The sequence below is a fragment of the Aedes albopictus genome, chromosome 2 (assembly GCF_035046485.1).
Source record: "Aedes albopictus strain Foshan chromosome 2, AalbF5, whole genome shotgun sequence".
In the NCBI taxonomy this organism is placed as follows: Eukaryota; Metazoa; Arthropoda; class Insecta; order Diptera; family Culicidae; genus Aedes; species Aedes albopictus.
In genome coordinates, this window is record NC_085137.1 from 7,109,267 (window position 1) to 7,122,797 (window position 13,531).

Here is a 13,531-nt window from a genome sequence, read left to right on the forward strand (position 1 = left end):
ATGAACGACTGTCTTGCGTTGCTTTCTTCAGAAATTCAGCTTGCCTTTGCTCAAAAGCAGCAAATGGGCTCAGTGTTTTTGGATATTAAGGGTGCTTTTGATTCAGTTTGTGTCGATGTTCTTTCCGACAAACTACACGACTGTGGCCTTTCCCCAATTCTTAACAACTTTTTGTATAATTTGCTGTTTGAGAAGCAGATGAGTTTCGCTCATGGTGACTTGACAGTTTCACGAATTAGCTACATGGGCCTGCCCCAGGGTTCATGTCTAAGCCCCCTTCTTTACAACTTTTATGTTAGAGACATAGATGATTGTCTCATGGAAAACTGCACGTTAAGGCAGCTTGCGGATGACTGTGTTGTCTCTGTAACGGGATCAATAGCAGTCGATCTGCAAGGACCACTACAGGATACTTTGGACTCTCAAGCTGGGTATCGAGTTCTCTCCGGAGAAAACTGAGATGGTTGTCTTTTCTAAAAAACACAAACCGGCAAAGTTTCCGCTCGTTCTGATGGGTAAGACAATCACTCATAGCATGTCTTCACAATACCTCGGCGTCTGGTTCGACTCCAAATGCACCTGGGGGAAGCACATTGTGTATCTGATACAGAAATGCCAAAAACGAATCAACTTTATGCGAACTATTACCGGAACATGGTGGGGAGCACATCCGGAAGATCTGATCAGGCTGTACCAAACAACCATTCTATCGGTTTTAGAATACGGTAGCTTCTGTTTTCAATCCGCGGCGAAAACACACTTGCTGAAGCTTCAACGGGTTCAGTACCGTTGCCTTCGGATCGCGTTAGGTTGCATGAACTCGACTCACACAATGAGTTTAGAGGTACTTGCTGGTGTACAGCCTCTGACAGACCGCTTTGCGGAGTTGTCGTTCCGGTTCCTCATCCGATGCGAGGTTGTGAATCCGTTGGTCATAGAAAACTTCGAAAAGCTGCTCGAACAGAATCCCCAAACTCGTTTTATGAGTGTGTACTACTGGTACATGACGCTGGAGGTAAGCCCATCTCCGGTTAACACCAATCGTGACAACTTCTCAGACTTCGACAGCTCCTCTGTGGATTTTGATCTCTCTATGAAGGATGAGATCACCGGTATACCGGAATCTTTTCGTTCCATAGGTATTCCACAAATTTTTGCAAGTAAGTTCGGGCATGTTAGCGGGGCCAGACAGTTCTTCACAGATGGTTCCAAAACCGATGATTCGACTGGATTCGGTGTCTACAACGAATTTCATAGCGCCACCTTTATGCTTCAAAAGCCATGTTCGGTATATATTGCTGAGCTAGCGGCTATATACTACACCTTAGAGTACATTCGCACTCTCCCACCTGAGCACTACTTCATTTTTACCGACAGTCTAAGCTCTCTGGAGGCTGTTCGGTCAATGAAACCGATGAAGCACTCAGCGTACTTCCTGAATGGAATACGCCAAGTCTTGAGTGCTTTGTCCAAACGCTCATACATCATCACCATAGCTTGGGTCCCTTCACATTGCTCAATTCCGGGCAATGAGAAAGCGGACTCTCTGGCTAAGGTGGGCGCTAGCGAAGGCGATATTTATGAGCGTCAAATCGCCTTCGACGAATTTTTTGAATTGGCCCGTCAGGAGACCTTGATCAGCTGGCAACACAAATGGAGAGATGGAGAGATGGGTAGATGGTTGCACTCCATCATTCCACAGGTGTCGAAGAAGCCATGGTTCAAAGGGTTGGGTTTGAGCCGCGATTTCATTCGTGTAATGTGTCGGTTGATGTCCAACCACTATTTGTTGAACGCACATACCGTCCGTGTTGGGCTCTCAGAAAGCAATCTCTGTGTCTGTGGCGTGGCTTACCAGGATATCGAACATGTCGTGTGGGGATGCAATGAGTATCGTGAGGTCAGATCTGAGCTACATGAAATTCTCCGGGTCCGAGGAAAACAACAGAAACCCGTTAGAGAAGTGTTGGCAGGACTTGATTTGGAATACATGAACCTGATTTACCAGTTTTTGAAACGTGTTGATGTCAGAGTTTGATGTAGTACGTTCCTTGTTTTCGTTGTCCGCCTTTTGGTTTTGTTGTTCGCCCCTGTCTGTCGTCACCCCCCTTCCGTTTGTCCTCTTCTTGTCATTGTCTACCGATAAAGTCCTTTCTTTTTGGTTCCATTACAGATATGGACAATTGTCCCATCAATGTTTTAGTATAAGTTAGCAAATAATTTAGTTTTAAACCCATAAATCCCTCCTTCCCAATTTTATTTTATTATTTTTTTTTTAATCCTTAACCTCGAAACAGCCGCGAGTACTTCGGCTTCCCAAACTAACATAGTTTTAAGGCAGTAATAAATTGTAAAATGTATAACCATTGTAAAAAAAACAAAAGATTTCGGCTCAGTTATGCCCATGTGGCGCCCGAGCCTTCCAAATAAACGAATAAGTAGAAAAAAAAAATTCCATGTATTATACGCAATCAAGTTATCAAGTTTCCAAACCTCACATCAGTACAACGGTTTGGATTTTCCAAAAAAAAAAACTGTGCTTTAAAATATAGCGCGTTAAAATTTACGTTCTTTTTTTCCGCGACGCAGTATATCATTATACTAAAAAATTGAGAGAGGATCGGTACTTCCTTTTACATAAAAAAAAGCAAAATAACCTAGAAGCCACTGAAACTGGCACCCCCTAGGCACCCCCTGGGAAAAAATCCTAGATACGCCAATGGCTATATACAATGTTTTAATAGTGTAAGTATCATTGAAGTTATGACAAAAGCGTTTATTAAAGCTCAACATGCTATATGCTCTATTTATAATTGTGTTGTAGTGATCAATAAAAGTAAGTTTTGAATCCAAAAGAATACCTAAATCTCTGATTCTGTTGCATTTTCAACATTTTGATTTCCAAGAGTTATTGTTATATTAGTGGTATTTCGTTTCCTACTAAAAGAAAATAGGTTGCATTTCTTTACATTCAGCTGTAGAAGACTTTTTCGGCACCATGTGTGGAAAATGTTTGATATGATTCGATGTCTTCAGTATTTTTTATCTTAAGATATAGCTTCATATCATCAGCATAAATTAATAATCTTATTTTCTTGAGAATGTGTGGCAAATCGTTTACAAACAAGATAAATAATAGCGGACCTAAATGAGAGCCTTGCGGCACCTCCGAAGTGGCGCGTACGGCGGTTGACTTCTGCCCATTAAATCTGACTATAAGATCACGGTTGACCAAATATGATTCAATCCACTTTAGAAGTTGAAGTTGGATCCCTACTTTTTGTAATTTGAACAGTAGCATGGGGATATCAACTCTGTCAAATGCCTTACTGAAGTCGGTGTACAAAGCTTCCACATGGTTTTCATTATCCATTGCTTGCAAACAGTAATCAACGAACTCTATCAAATTTGTGGCTGTTGAGCGGCCTTTAAAAAATCTATGTTATTTTGAAGTTATTCTATTTTTAACTTGAGCAAACATTTTTTCGTTAATGATTGCTTCAAAGAGCTTTGGAATGCAAGAAATAAGAGCAATACCGCGATAATTAGAAACATCAGATTTCTTACCAGACTTGAAAATAGGCACGAGAAATGAGCGTTTCCAAATTTCAGGAAAAAGTCCGGATTTCAGTGACATATTGAACAACCAAAACAGAGGCACAGTTAATTCAGTTGCGAGATTCTTCATGAATACAGGAGGATCTTCATCAGGCCCGGATCCTTTGGATGCATCCAGGTTCTTGAGAGCAGCCATAATGACATGCACATCGATACAGCTGATACATATGTCACTTGGGAAATCTGGTTGGGCTTTAAAATAATCGTAGTCACTCTAAGAATTTGAGTATGTCGCGTAAGTTTCTTGAAAAAAAAAGTCAGCAAACAGATTGCATATTTTTTGTGAATTTTTGCCAACCTTTTCATTGTAATGCATTGTACGTGGGAAGTTATAAGATTTTAACTTGGAGTTTACATAATTGAAGAAATTTTTTGGCAAGCTTTTATTTCTCACTCTGTTTTTATGCTATATTCCTGAAAAGTCTTGCGCATTACTGAGTTAAGTTTATCGCAAATGTTTAGATAGTTTTCCAAATTAACTGTGCTTTTATTTCCTTGTATATTCTATGTGCCTTTTGCTTACCTTTCAGGTCTGGATGAATCCAAATCAATCTCTGGAGAAACCCCTAGATGAACTTCCAAACAAATCTCTGAAGAAATTTTTCAAGAGGTATGCCTGAGAGAATTCCTGAATATACTTATTTGCCCAACATCACTTTAAGGATAGTACGCCACTATACTTGGTTCGTGGCTGCCGCACTTCATACTCGGTCACACCCAATGCTCACCAGATGACGCTCCACCTGGTCTGTCAATCGTGCTCTCTACTCTCTAAATGTATGGAGTAATACCTGACGGAAAATCGGAAGCAATTGCTACAATAGTTTCTGAAAGAGCTCCTGAAAAAAAAAAAAACAGTATTCTGTTGTCTAGTAGGCATTTTTGAAAGAATTTCCAAATCTCCATGAAAAAATATCTTAAGGAATGGCATATTTAAATGAAACCTTTGCAGAAATTCCCGGAGAAACCTATTAAGGAATTCCTAGAAGATTTTTCTTAGAAATTTCTTTAAAAACCCCTGGAGGAGTGATTTCTGATAATATTCCTGGAGAAAACCTTCAGAAATGTTTGAAGAAATACATGCATGAACTTCTATAACAACTTGTGAGAGTTTCAAAAAGAATCTCAGGATGAATTTCTGAAGAAACTCGTAGACTACAGTTCAAGATAAAGTTTTAAAAAGTTTCTTGAGAAATTCTTGAAGAATACACAAGAAAAAACCCTGATGAAATTTTAAAGAAATACATATTCAGGAATACATCTTTAAGGGATACCTAGAAAATCTTCCGAGATTATTTTTTCGATTGAATTTCGGAAAACATTTGATAAATTCTAAAAAAACATTAACGGAATTTTTGATGCAGTCTTTGAAGTTAATTGTACAGAAAATTTTACAGCAGTGATCCCCAATCTACGGGCCGCGGGCCAGATTCATCTCGGGACCCACGCTTTACTTCCCTTCCGAAGGAGAACTCACATTTTGTGAGTTTGTCGGGAATGTGATTCGATCCCAGGTCTTCGGCGTGATGGTCAAGTGTTCTAACCATCACACCAGGTCCGCTCCACAATAAAAAGTTTTAATTTTGAATTTCGCCAAAAATAAGTTAAGTAAATTTAGCTTTCGTGTCTTTCACATTCTTCAAGAAATTCCTTGTGTACGATTCGGAAAAGATTCTAAAAATACGTATTTTTGTATTTTTCCTCAAAGTTATTCAAAAAATCAAAAATCTTTTTTTGAGAAATACTTCTACTATTTTTACCTACGGATTCCAAAAGAAGGAATATCCAAAAGTTGCTTCAAAATTCTACCAACAATTTTATGGGTCGAGCAAGATTTACTTAGCACAGCTTCACTGCCGTTCTATGCCCGCACACTGGGGCAGGATTGAAAATACATGGAAAAAACCTCTAGCTCGTCGAGATGTCGAGATACTCATTTGGTGTCTTCAGAGAAAATATTTCTATGGACATGGTCGATATTGTGAGCGGTAGGTATTTTTTCTTACGTTATTCGCATAAAAGTCCTATAAGTCATTTTGGCCAAATTGCATTTTAGAGATATGGTGTCTTCGGCAAAGTTGTTCGGCTATTTATGCTGAAAAAGTTTGCTGAAGACGTCAAATTTCCAAAGCCTACTATTCTTGAGATATTGACCGATTTATAAAATACCTATTTAAAATCGATTTTTTTCGATAAAATACGTTTTTAAACAAATTTAATGTCCGTTTTCGAGTTATAATAATGAAAAATAATAAAATAAAACATACATCGGGGAAATTAGTTGAAAAAAATAAATATGGATTGATTTTATATAGAAAGTTCCCGAAAATCACGCAAAATGTATATAGGACGTTCTTGCAGTCGGGCAAGTTCGGTCAAGTTTTTTCATCGGCAATCACCTAAAAAATACATTAGCTTTCATATAAAAAAATTTCACAGACATGATATTTATTGATTTTTTTCTAAATTGGGTTTAAAGTTTACTGTTTTGGGTAAATTAGTACAAAATTTATGGTCATAAAAAATAACGTTTTAAGATGCCAAGTGAACCATGAAAAGTATGGATGCAACTCAGTCACAGGTTTAGTTGTTTCTAATCTCTAAACAAATTGTAAAACACAAAAATGTCCCAAACGCCAATGAAAGTATGCTTTGGTTTTATCATTGGTCAATGCGTTATACAGTCACACATCATGAATATTTTTTGATTGTATGTTTATTATCTTATTTTATACAGATATTAAAAAAGTGGAGAGTTACAAGCATAAATGAATGTATTCAATGATCTAAAAACTCAAAAGCATGTGAGTTAAAAAATGTAGAAAAGCTTTTCAATTATTTTAATCTAGTCGTACGTATTAAATATTTAAAGATTTTGCGTACTAAGCAAAACTAATAACAATTCATCAGAAATATACCAGTAAATAACTATTCTTTAATATTTGATTCCTCTAGTATTTAGCTGTCTTTCAAATTAGTGGCCATCACAAGAAGCAAACATATGTCTAGATCTCTACAAAATCTGGATGTGTTGTAAAACATTCGTTGAATCATCACGCAAATACATTACGTGTGAATAAATCATTAACGAATGATAAAATCAAGGCATGGTTTTATTGGCGGCATTTGGGACATTTTTGTGTTTTTCAATTTGTTTGGAGATTCGAAACAACTAAATGTATGACTAGATTGTATCTATACTTTTAATGGTTCACTTGGCATCTTAAAACGTAGTATTTTATGAACATAAATTTTGTACTAATTTACTCAAAACAGTAAACTTTGAACTCAATTTAGAAAAAATCATTAAATATCATGTCTGTGAAAATTTTTTACATGAAAGCTAATGTATTTTTTAGGTGATTGCGCATGAAAAAACTTGCCCGAACTTGCCCGACTGCAAGAACGTCCTATATACATTTTGCGTGATTTTCGGGAACTTTCTATATAAAATCAATCCATATTTATTTTTTTCCAACTAATTTCCCCGATATATGTTTTATTTTAGTATTTTTCATTATTATAACTCGAAAACGGACATTAAATTTGTTTAAAAATGCATTTTAATGAAAAAAATCGATTTTAGATAGGTATTTTATAAATCGGTTAATATCTCAAGAATAGTAGGCTTTGGAAATTTGACGTCTTCTGCAAACTTTGTCAGCATAAATAGCCGAACAACTTTGCCGAAGACACCATATCGCTAAAATGTAATTTGGCCAAAATGACTTATAGGACTTTTATGCGAATAACGTTAGAAAAATTGACTACCGCTCAGAATATCGACCATGTCCATAGAAATATTTTCTCTGAAGACACCAAATGAGTATCTCGACATCTCGACGAGCTAGAGGTTTTTTCCATGTATTTTCAGTCCTGCCCCAGTGTGGCCCGATTGTCCCATGTTATATGGCAATTCCATATAACATGGGACAATTATGTGTAGAACGGCAGTAATCAGATGCTGACGAAGAATTTATAAAACTCCGTTTTAAAATAATTAATTAACACTGATTGTCATACATGTGGCTTCATGACTCCAGTCTAAAAACAGCTATGAAAAAATTACCTATGACGTTGCTTCTTGAAGAATGCTAATTTGTTTGCAATCATCACATCATTTTGCGGCAGCACGTGGGGCTGATATAATTTGTTTGTTTCATGTACGTGGAAAGCAAAGTTTATCGAGTTTCTCGTTTTTTCTCGTCCTATATGCTAACCTAAAGGATCGGTACAAATCCATCTCAATTAAGTCAATGTAACTCAATTATCAATGCAACTAGAAGCATTAGTGCCACCTATGCCGTGTAACGAACGTAGGTTGTAGTTGTTATTCAGTGTAACTTGTTCGATGACTGCCAATCGGTCGCCGCCTGTAGTTCCGTGAAAAGAGTCCCACCGTGCGGATTTACGACGATGTCGACTTTCCACCAGACAAACCGTAAACATTATCATCGTCGATAGCCACCGGCAGCTCCGAGGCAAGAGGCCAAAGTTCGTCCGGTCGTCTACCAGCTGGCTTCGGTGGACTGGCGTGTGAGATAACGTGAAAGTTCGTTTGCTTTATTTGGAAATCATTAATCACAAAAGGAAGAAGCATTCGTATTTTGCTGCCAGCTACTTTCCTTTCCCAATGGGTGGTGATTTATGTGGGTGTTTTGTTACAGCTAAATCACTCTTGGTGAATCATATGAGATGGTTAGCATTTTCATGATAAAACTATACCAATACAACTAGGCTTCACGCTACGTTTGGATTTTCATATTAAACCTAAACAAATTTTAAATAAACTCAAAATACCAGCCAATAAACTGAATGTGCCGAATCAACCGCAAATTTTTTCGCCAATTGGATAAAACCACTTCACACACAATCGCAAACCCACATTCCGGCGCACGCAAAAGTTGGCCAATCATTCGACACCCACTCGATCGGGCAGCCGCACCTGGGGATCAGATCATCCATTTTTAACCAACCTTATTTGGGACACCGGATAAAGGATTTTCCACGAACGTGGCGGCGGTATCAATATGTGATAAGCTCGGGCTGAATCGATTTTCCGATGTGCTGCTGTTTAATGAATTGGGAGGCAAGCGATAAGGATGTGACATCAAGAACATGCATAATAGCGATATTGATGAGATGCGAAAAAGGTCTACGCGTCTATCACAATTATTCGAATCTATCACATAGCTTATAAATGTCCAAAAGTAACTGCACGCTTGTAATAATATAGCGAACCATATATACATACTCATTTCCTTTTTAAGCCCGCAAAGGGCTATAAAATAGTTAATCGACAATGTACAGAAAACGTATATTTGGAATGCTCCTCACAAGTTCCTCCACGATTACCTCCAGGGATATTCCTCAAGCGTTTTGTTCGGGATTTATCTATTTTTTTCCCGGAATTTGCATTAAAACAGAATTCTCGCAGCTTTCTCTAAAGATTTCTCCAGGTTCCCATTAATTTTTTTTTGTGAAAGTTTCTCCAGGGGTTTCTTCAGAAATTCTTTCAGCAATTAACTCCAGGAAGTCTCCTTTGGACTTCTTAGGCAGTTTCTCAAGAAATTTCTCAAAATAATCATCCTAAAACTAGTAAAAACGGATTTTCTCAAAGCAATTCTTCAGAAAATTCTCTGGCGATTTCTCAGTGATTCTTTAGGAAATTCCTTCAAAGATGGCTACAGAAGCTCGTGCATGCATCCCTTTGTTTATATCTTCAAACATTTCTGCAATTCTGCAATTCTAGCAATTCTTCTGAAAATTCTCAAAAAAATCTTCCAGAATTTCTCCTGTTTTTTTTTTCAGGAATTTCCTTGAAGATTGTCTTTTCAATAAGCAGTTCCAGGACAGTTTTCTTCACAGAGATTCTGAGATTCTTTCAAAAATTATTCATTTCTTAAGAGATTTCTTCAGGTTTGACTCATTAGTCATTACATTCAGGATTTCTCTTAGGTTTTTATTTAGAAATATCTCTAAAAATTGTAAAGAGGTTCTTCCGGGAATTCTTGCTTCCATTCTCCAGAATGATCAAACCTTTCCCCACCAATTCTTCCGGAATCTTCCCAGAGATAATTCAGGAATTCCTCTAAAGATGTCTGAAATCGATGTTTTTTTTTCTTTATTGTTTATTGATTTCTTCAGAAAATGTACTGGGTTAATTTCTAAGATTTCCTCCAGAGGTTTCGCAGGATGTCTTCTAAGCCGCAAATCCTTCAGGCATTCATCCAGGAATTCCTAAGGAGTTAACTTAGAAATTGCTTCGGAAGTTTATCCAACAATCCGTCTGGAAAAAATTGAAATAAAACATTAGCAATCTCCAACACAAACGTCACAAATGCAGGATACGTGTCTCTAGAGCCGGCCTTCTGAGTCTCCAAAGCTATCAAAAAATTCGAATGAGTGTAATCAGTTTCGTACTTTTTAATTTCGCCCTATTTTGCTTATCCTTTGACAGACACGCGTATTTCGACTACCACTTGTAATCTTCCATTACAAGTGGTAGTCGAAATACGCGTATCTGTCAAAGGATAAGCAAAATAAGGCGGAATTGAAAGGTAAGAAACTGATTACACTCATTCGAAGAGGGTATTCCGCTTAGAGGGTTCGAAAAGTCGGTGCAAGATGGCTATCACCAAGAGTTTTTCAAACGGTTTCTTCAGAAAAACCCCAGGAATTTATTTGGAAATTTCTTCAGAGTTTCTTCAAAGATTTTTTCCAGTATTTTTTGAGAATTTGTTGCAAGAGCATCTGAAAATATATCTAGAGATATCTGAAACAATGCGGGAAGGTCTACAGGAATCACAGAAGATATTTCCGCTGGAACAGGAAAATGCTTGAAGTAATTTCCGTAGAAATCTCTTACTGAATATCTCGAGGAAGCCTTGGAGGTACTCTAGGTAGGATGTTAAAGAAATTTTTAGAGGATTTGTTGAAAAACTCCATGGAAGAACTTTCAAAGAAATCAGTTGCTAAAATCCCTGAAGAAAATTTTTAAACTGGAGGAATTTTTGAAAAAACTCGTCAAAAGAATCTCTGGGGAAGTCTTACAATGTAATGTTGAATAAATCTGTTGAGAAATATATGAAAAAATGCCAGGAAAACTTTCGAAACAATGCTAAGAGAAATTTTTAAGGAATTTCCTTGGTTTCTTAGAAAAGTCTTTGAAGGAATTTGAAAGAAATTAAAAAAAAATATAAAGATCATGATGTTTTGACAGTACACCTGAAGCAATCTGTTGACTTATTTCTGAATTGAGCTATTGTAACTGAATACCTTAAAGAAGTTGAGGAGAAATTTTATCTATCCACATAGAAAATGCCGGAAGTTCCTCCTGGGGTTTCTCCAGAATGTCCTCCTGGGATTGTGCTGAGTTTATTCAGATTTTTTTTAAGAAATCTTTCCGGAGATATTTCAGGAATTTCTCTAAAGGATTTCTGATCAATTGCCGCATATTTTATTTCAGAATTTTTAGTATTTTTCAAGAAATTATTTTATGTATGCCTGCAGAACTTTCCCCAGCTCTCTCATTTCTGCAAATTTTCCTCCAGAAATGGTTTTTTTGGGACTTTTCTAAGATTTCCTCCAGATGTATCTGCAGAATATTCATTCCTTCAGAAAATCCTCCAGGAATAGGTAAAAAATTTACAGGGGTTTCTTCAAGAATTCCACCAGCAATTTCTGCAAAGATTTTCTTAAAAGAGATTTCTTAAAAAGTTCCTCCACTATTTCTCCATGAATCGTTTCAGAAATTTCTCAAGCATTTTTTTTTCTCGCTGCTTTTTCCACGGTTCCTCCAGAAGTTTCTTTTGATTTTTTCATATGGAATTCAAAAGGTCCTTAAAGATTATTTTTTCGGGTCTCCAGTAATCCTAGTGGGTAAGGCTTTGGATCGCCAATCCGGAGACCTCGGGTTCGGTTTGGGTCGGGAACATTTCTCGACTTCCATGGGCATAGTGTATCATAGTGTATCGTTGTCCTTGCCGCACAATCAATATACATACAAACTCATGCAATGGCATCCAAAGAACGCTTTTCAACTAATAACTCTGGAAGTGCTCAAAGAACACTAAATTGAAGATAAGGCAGGTCAAGTTCCAGTTGGAACGTAGAACCACATAGAAGAAGAAGTAGTAGTTTTTTTTCTGATATTTTACTAGGCACTTATTCAGGAATTCCTCCGAAAATAACTCAGAAACGGCTTCAAGTTTTTTTTTGTACAGAAATCTTTTCGGATTTTTTTTAGAAAATTCGTCTAGTAATCTGCGAAGGTATCACCAAGAGTTTTTCAAAAGAATGCTGCAGAAATTCTTTCTAACATTTATTCGAAAATTCCTTCAGAGGAATTCTTCCAGTAGTTTTTGGGAATTTCTGCAAGAGCTTCTGAAAAAAAAAAACCCTAAAGGAATCTTTGAAACAATGCAGTAATCTCTACAAGAATCACAGAGGATGTTTCTGATTTAACGGTAGTAATTTAAAAAAAAAACCTTTTTGGAATTTGTAATCAAATCTTAAACGTAATTCCCTTTGAAAGAATTTCCGAAGGAATCTCGGTAGGATTCTAAAGAAATCTTTGGAGAAACTTTTTCAAAACTTCATGGAAGACCTTCTAAAAAAATCTATTGCTGGAATTTCTAAAATAAACTCTGAAACTGTGAAAAAGTGTCTGGTGATATTTTGAAGGAATTTCCGAAAATCTCAAAAAGAATCCCTGTAGAAGTCTCAGAAAGTTCTATAGGATGAATCTACTGAGAAATACTTAAAAAACAATCCCTGGAAGCTTCTTAAAGCAATTATATGAGGAATTTCTAAGGAGATATTTCTGAATGAATTTCTGAAGAAATTCCCAGGAAATGTTACGAAAAATGTCGGAAAAATACTCAGAGGAAATCCTAAAGGAATATCCGTGTAAACTCCTGCAGGAATCTCTGGAAGAATTTTTGTCTGTAAAATGCAAGTAATTATGCTAGAATCTCCTGAGAAATTCCTGGATGATTGCCGCAAGAAGCTCCCATAGGCACATACCTGTGGGGATTTTTATATATCTATTTCTCAATAAATCTCTGGAGAACTTCTGAAAAGATACATGTATGAATTTCTGAAAGAATCTGTGGAAGATTTTCTGAATGAACCACTGTAAGAATTTATGACATAATCTTTAAGTGGTTTTCCAGGAATCCCTGTATAAAATTCTTGAAGAAGTACTAGAGAAATTTTCGAAGGATTTTATAAAAAGATTGATTCGTAAGAAGAATTTATAAAGCAATCCCGAAGCCATAGAAGTCCATCTAGAAAAATTTAAGGAGAAATTTCTGGAGAAATTTCCTAAAAGATCGATGGAAAAATTTCTGTAGAAACCGCTGAGGGAGTTTTTGAAAGAAACCATGGTAAATTTCCAAACTGAGTTAGTGGAGTAATTTCTGTAAAATCCATAGAGTAATTTTGGAAGGAATCAATATAAGCTAACGAAAAGAAATCCTTTGACAAATTTTATGTTGGAATGTCATAAAGAATTGCTGAAGAAAGTTTTGGTAAAACAATATGAATGAGTCTGTGGACTTTTTTTTAAAGAAATTCATGGCGAAGTATCTGGAGAAATTTTAAACTTTTGATTTCGGAAGAAAACTTTAGCAGCATTTATGAAGGAATCCGTGGATGATTTCCAGGAATAATTTTCGGATGGATCACTGAGAGAATCTAAAAAATTCTGGTGGCTGCTTTTAGAGGATATTCATGAAAGAAAAACAGAATCATTTCATAGAAGCTGTTCACAGAATATCTGTGAGCAATTTTGGAAGGAACCCAACGAAGGTTTTTAAAGCAGTATCTACTATAATTTCTGGGGTACTTTCTAGATCTAGAATCTTTTGTAGGAAATTCTGAAAGAAACTATTAATTTTCAAAACGAATG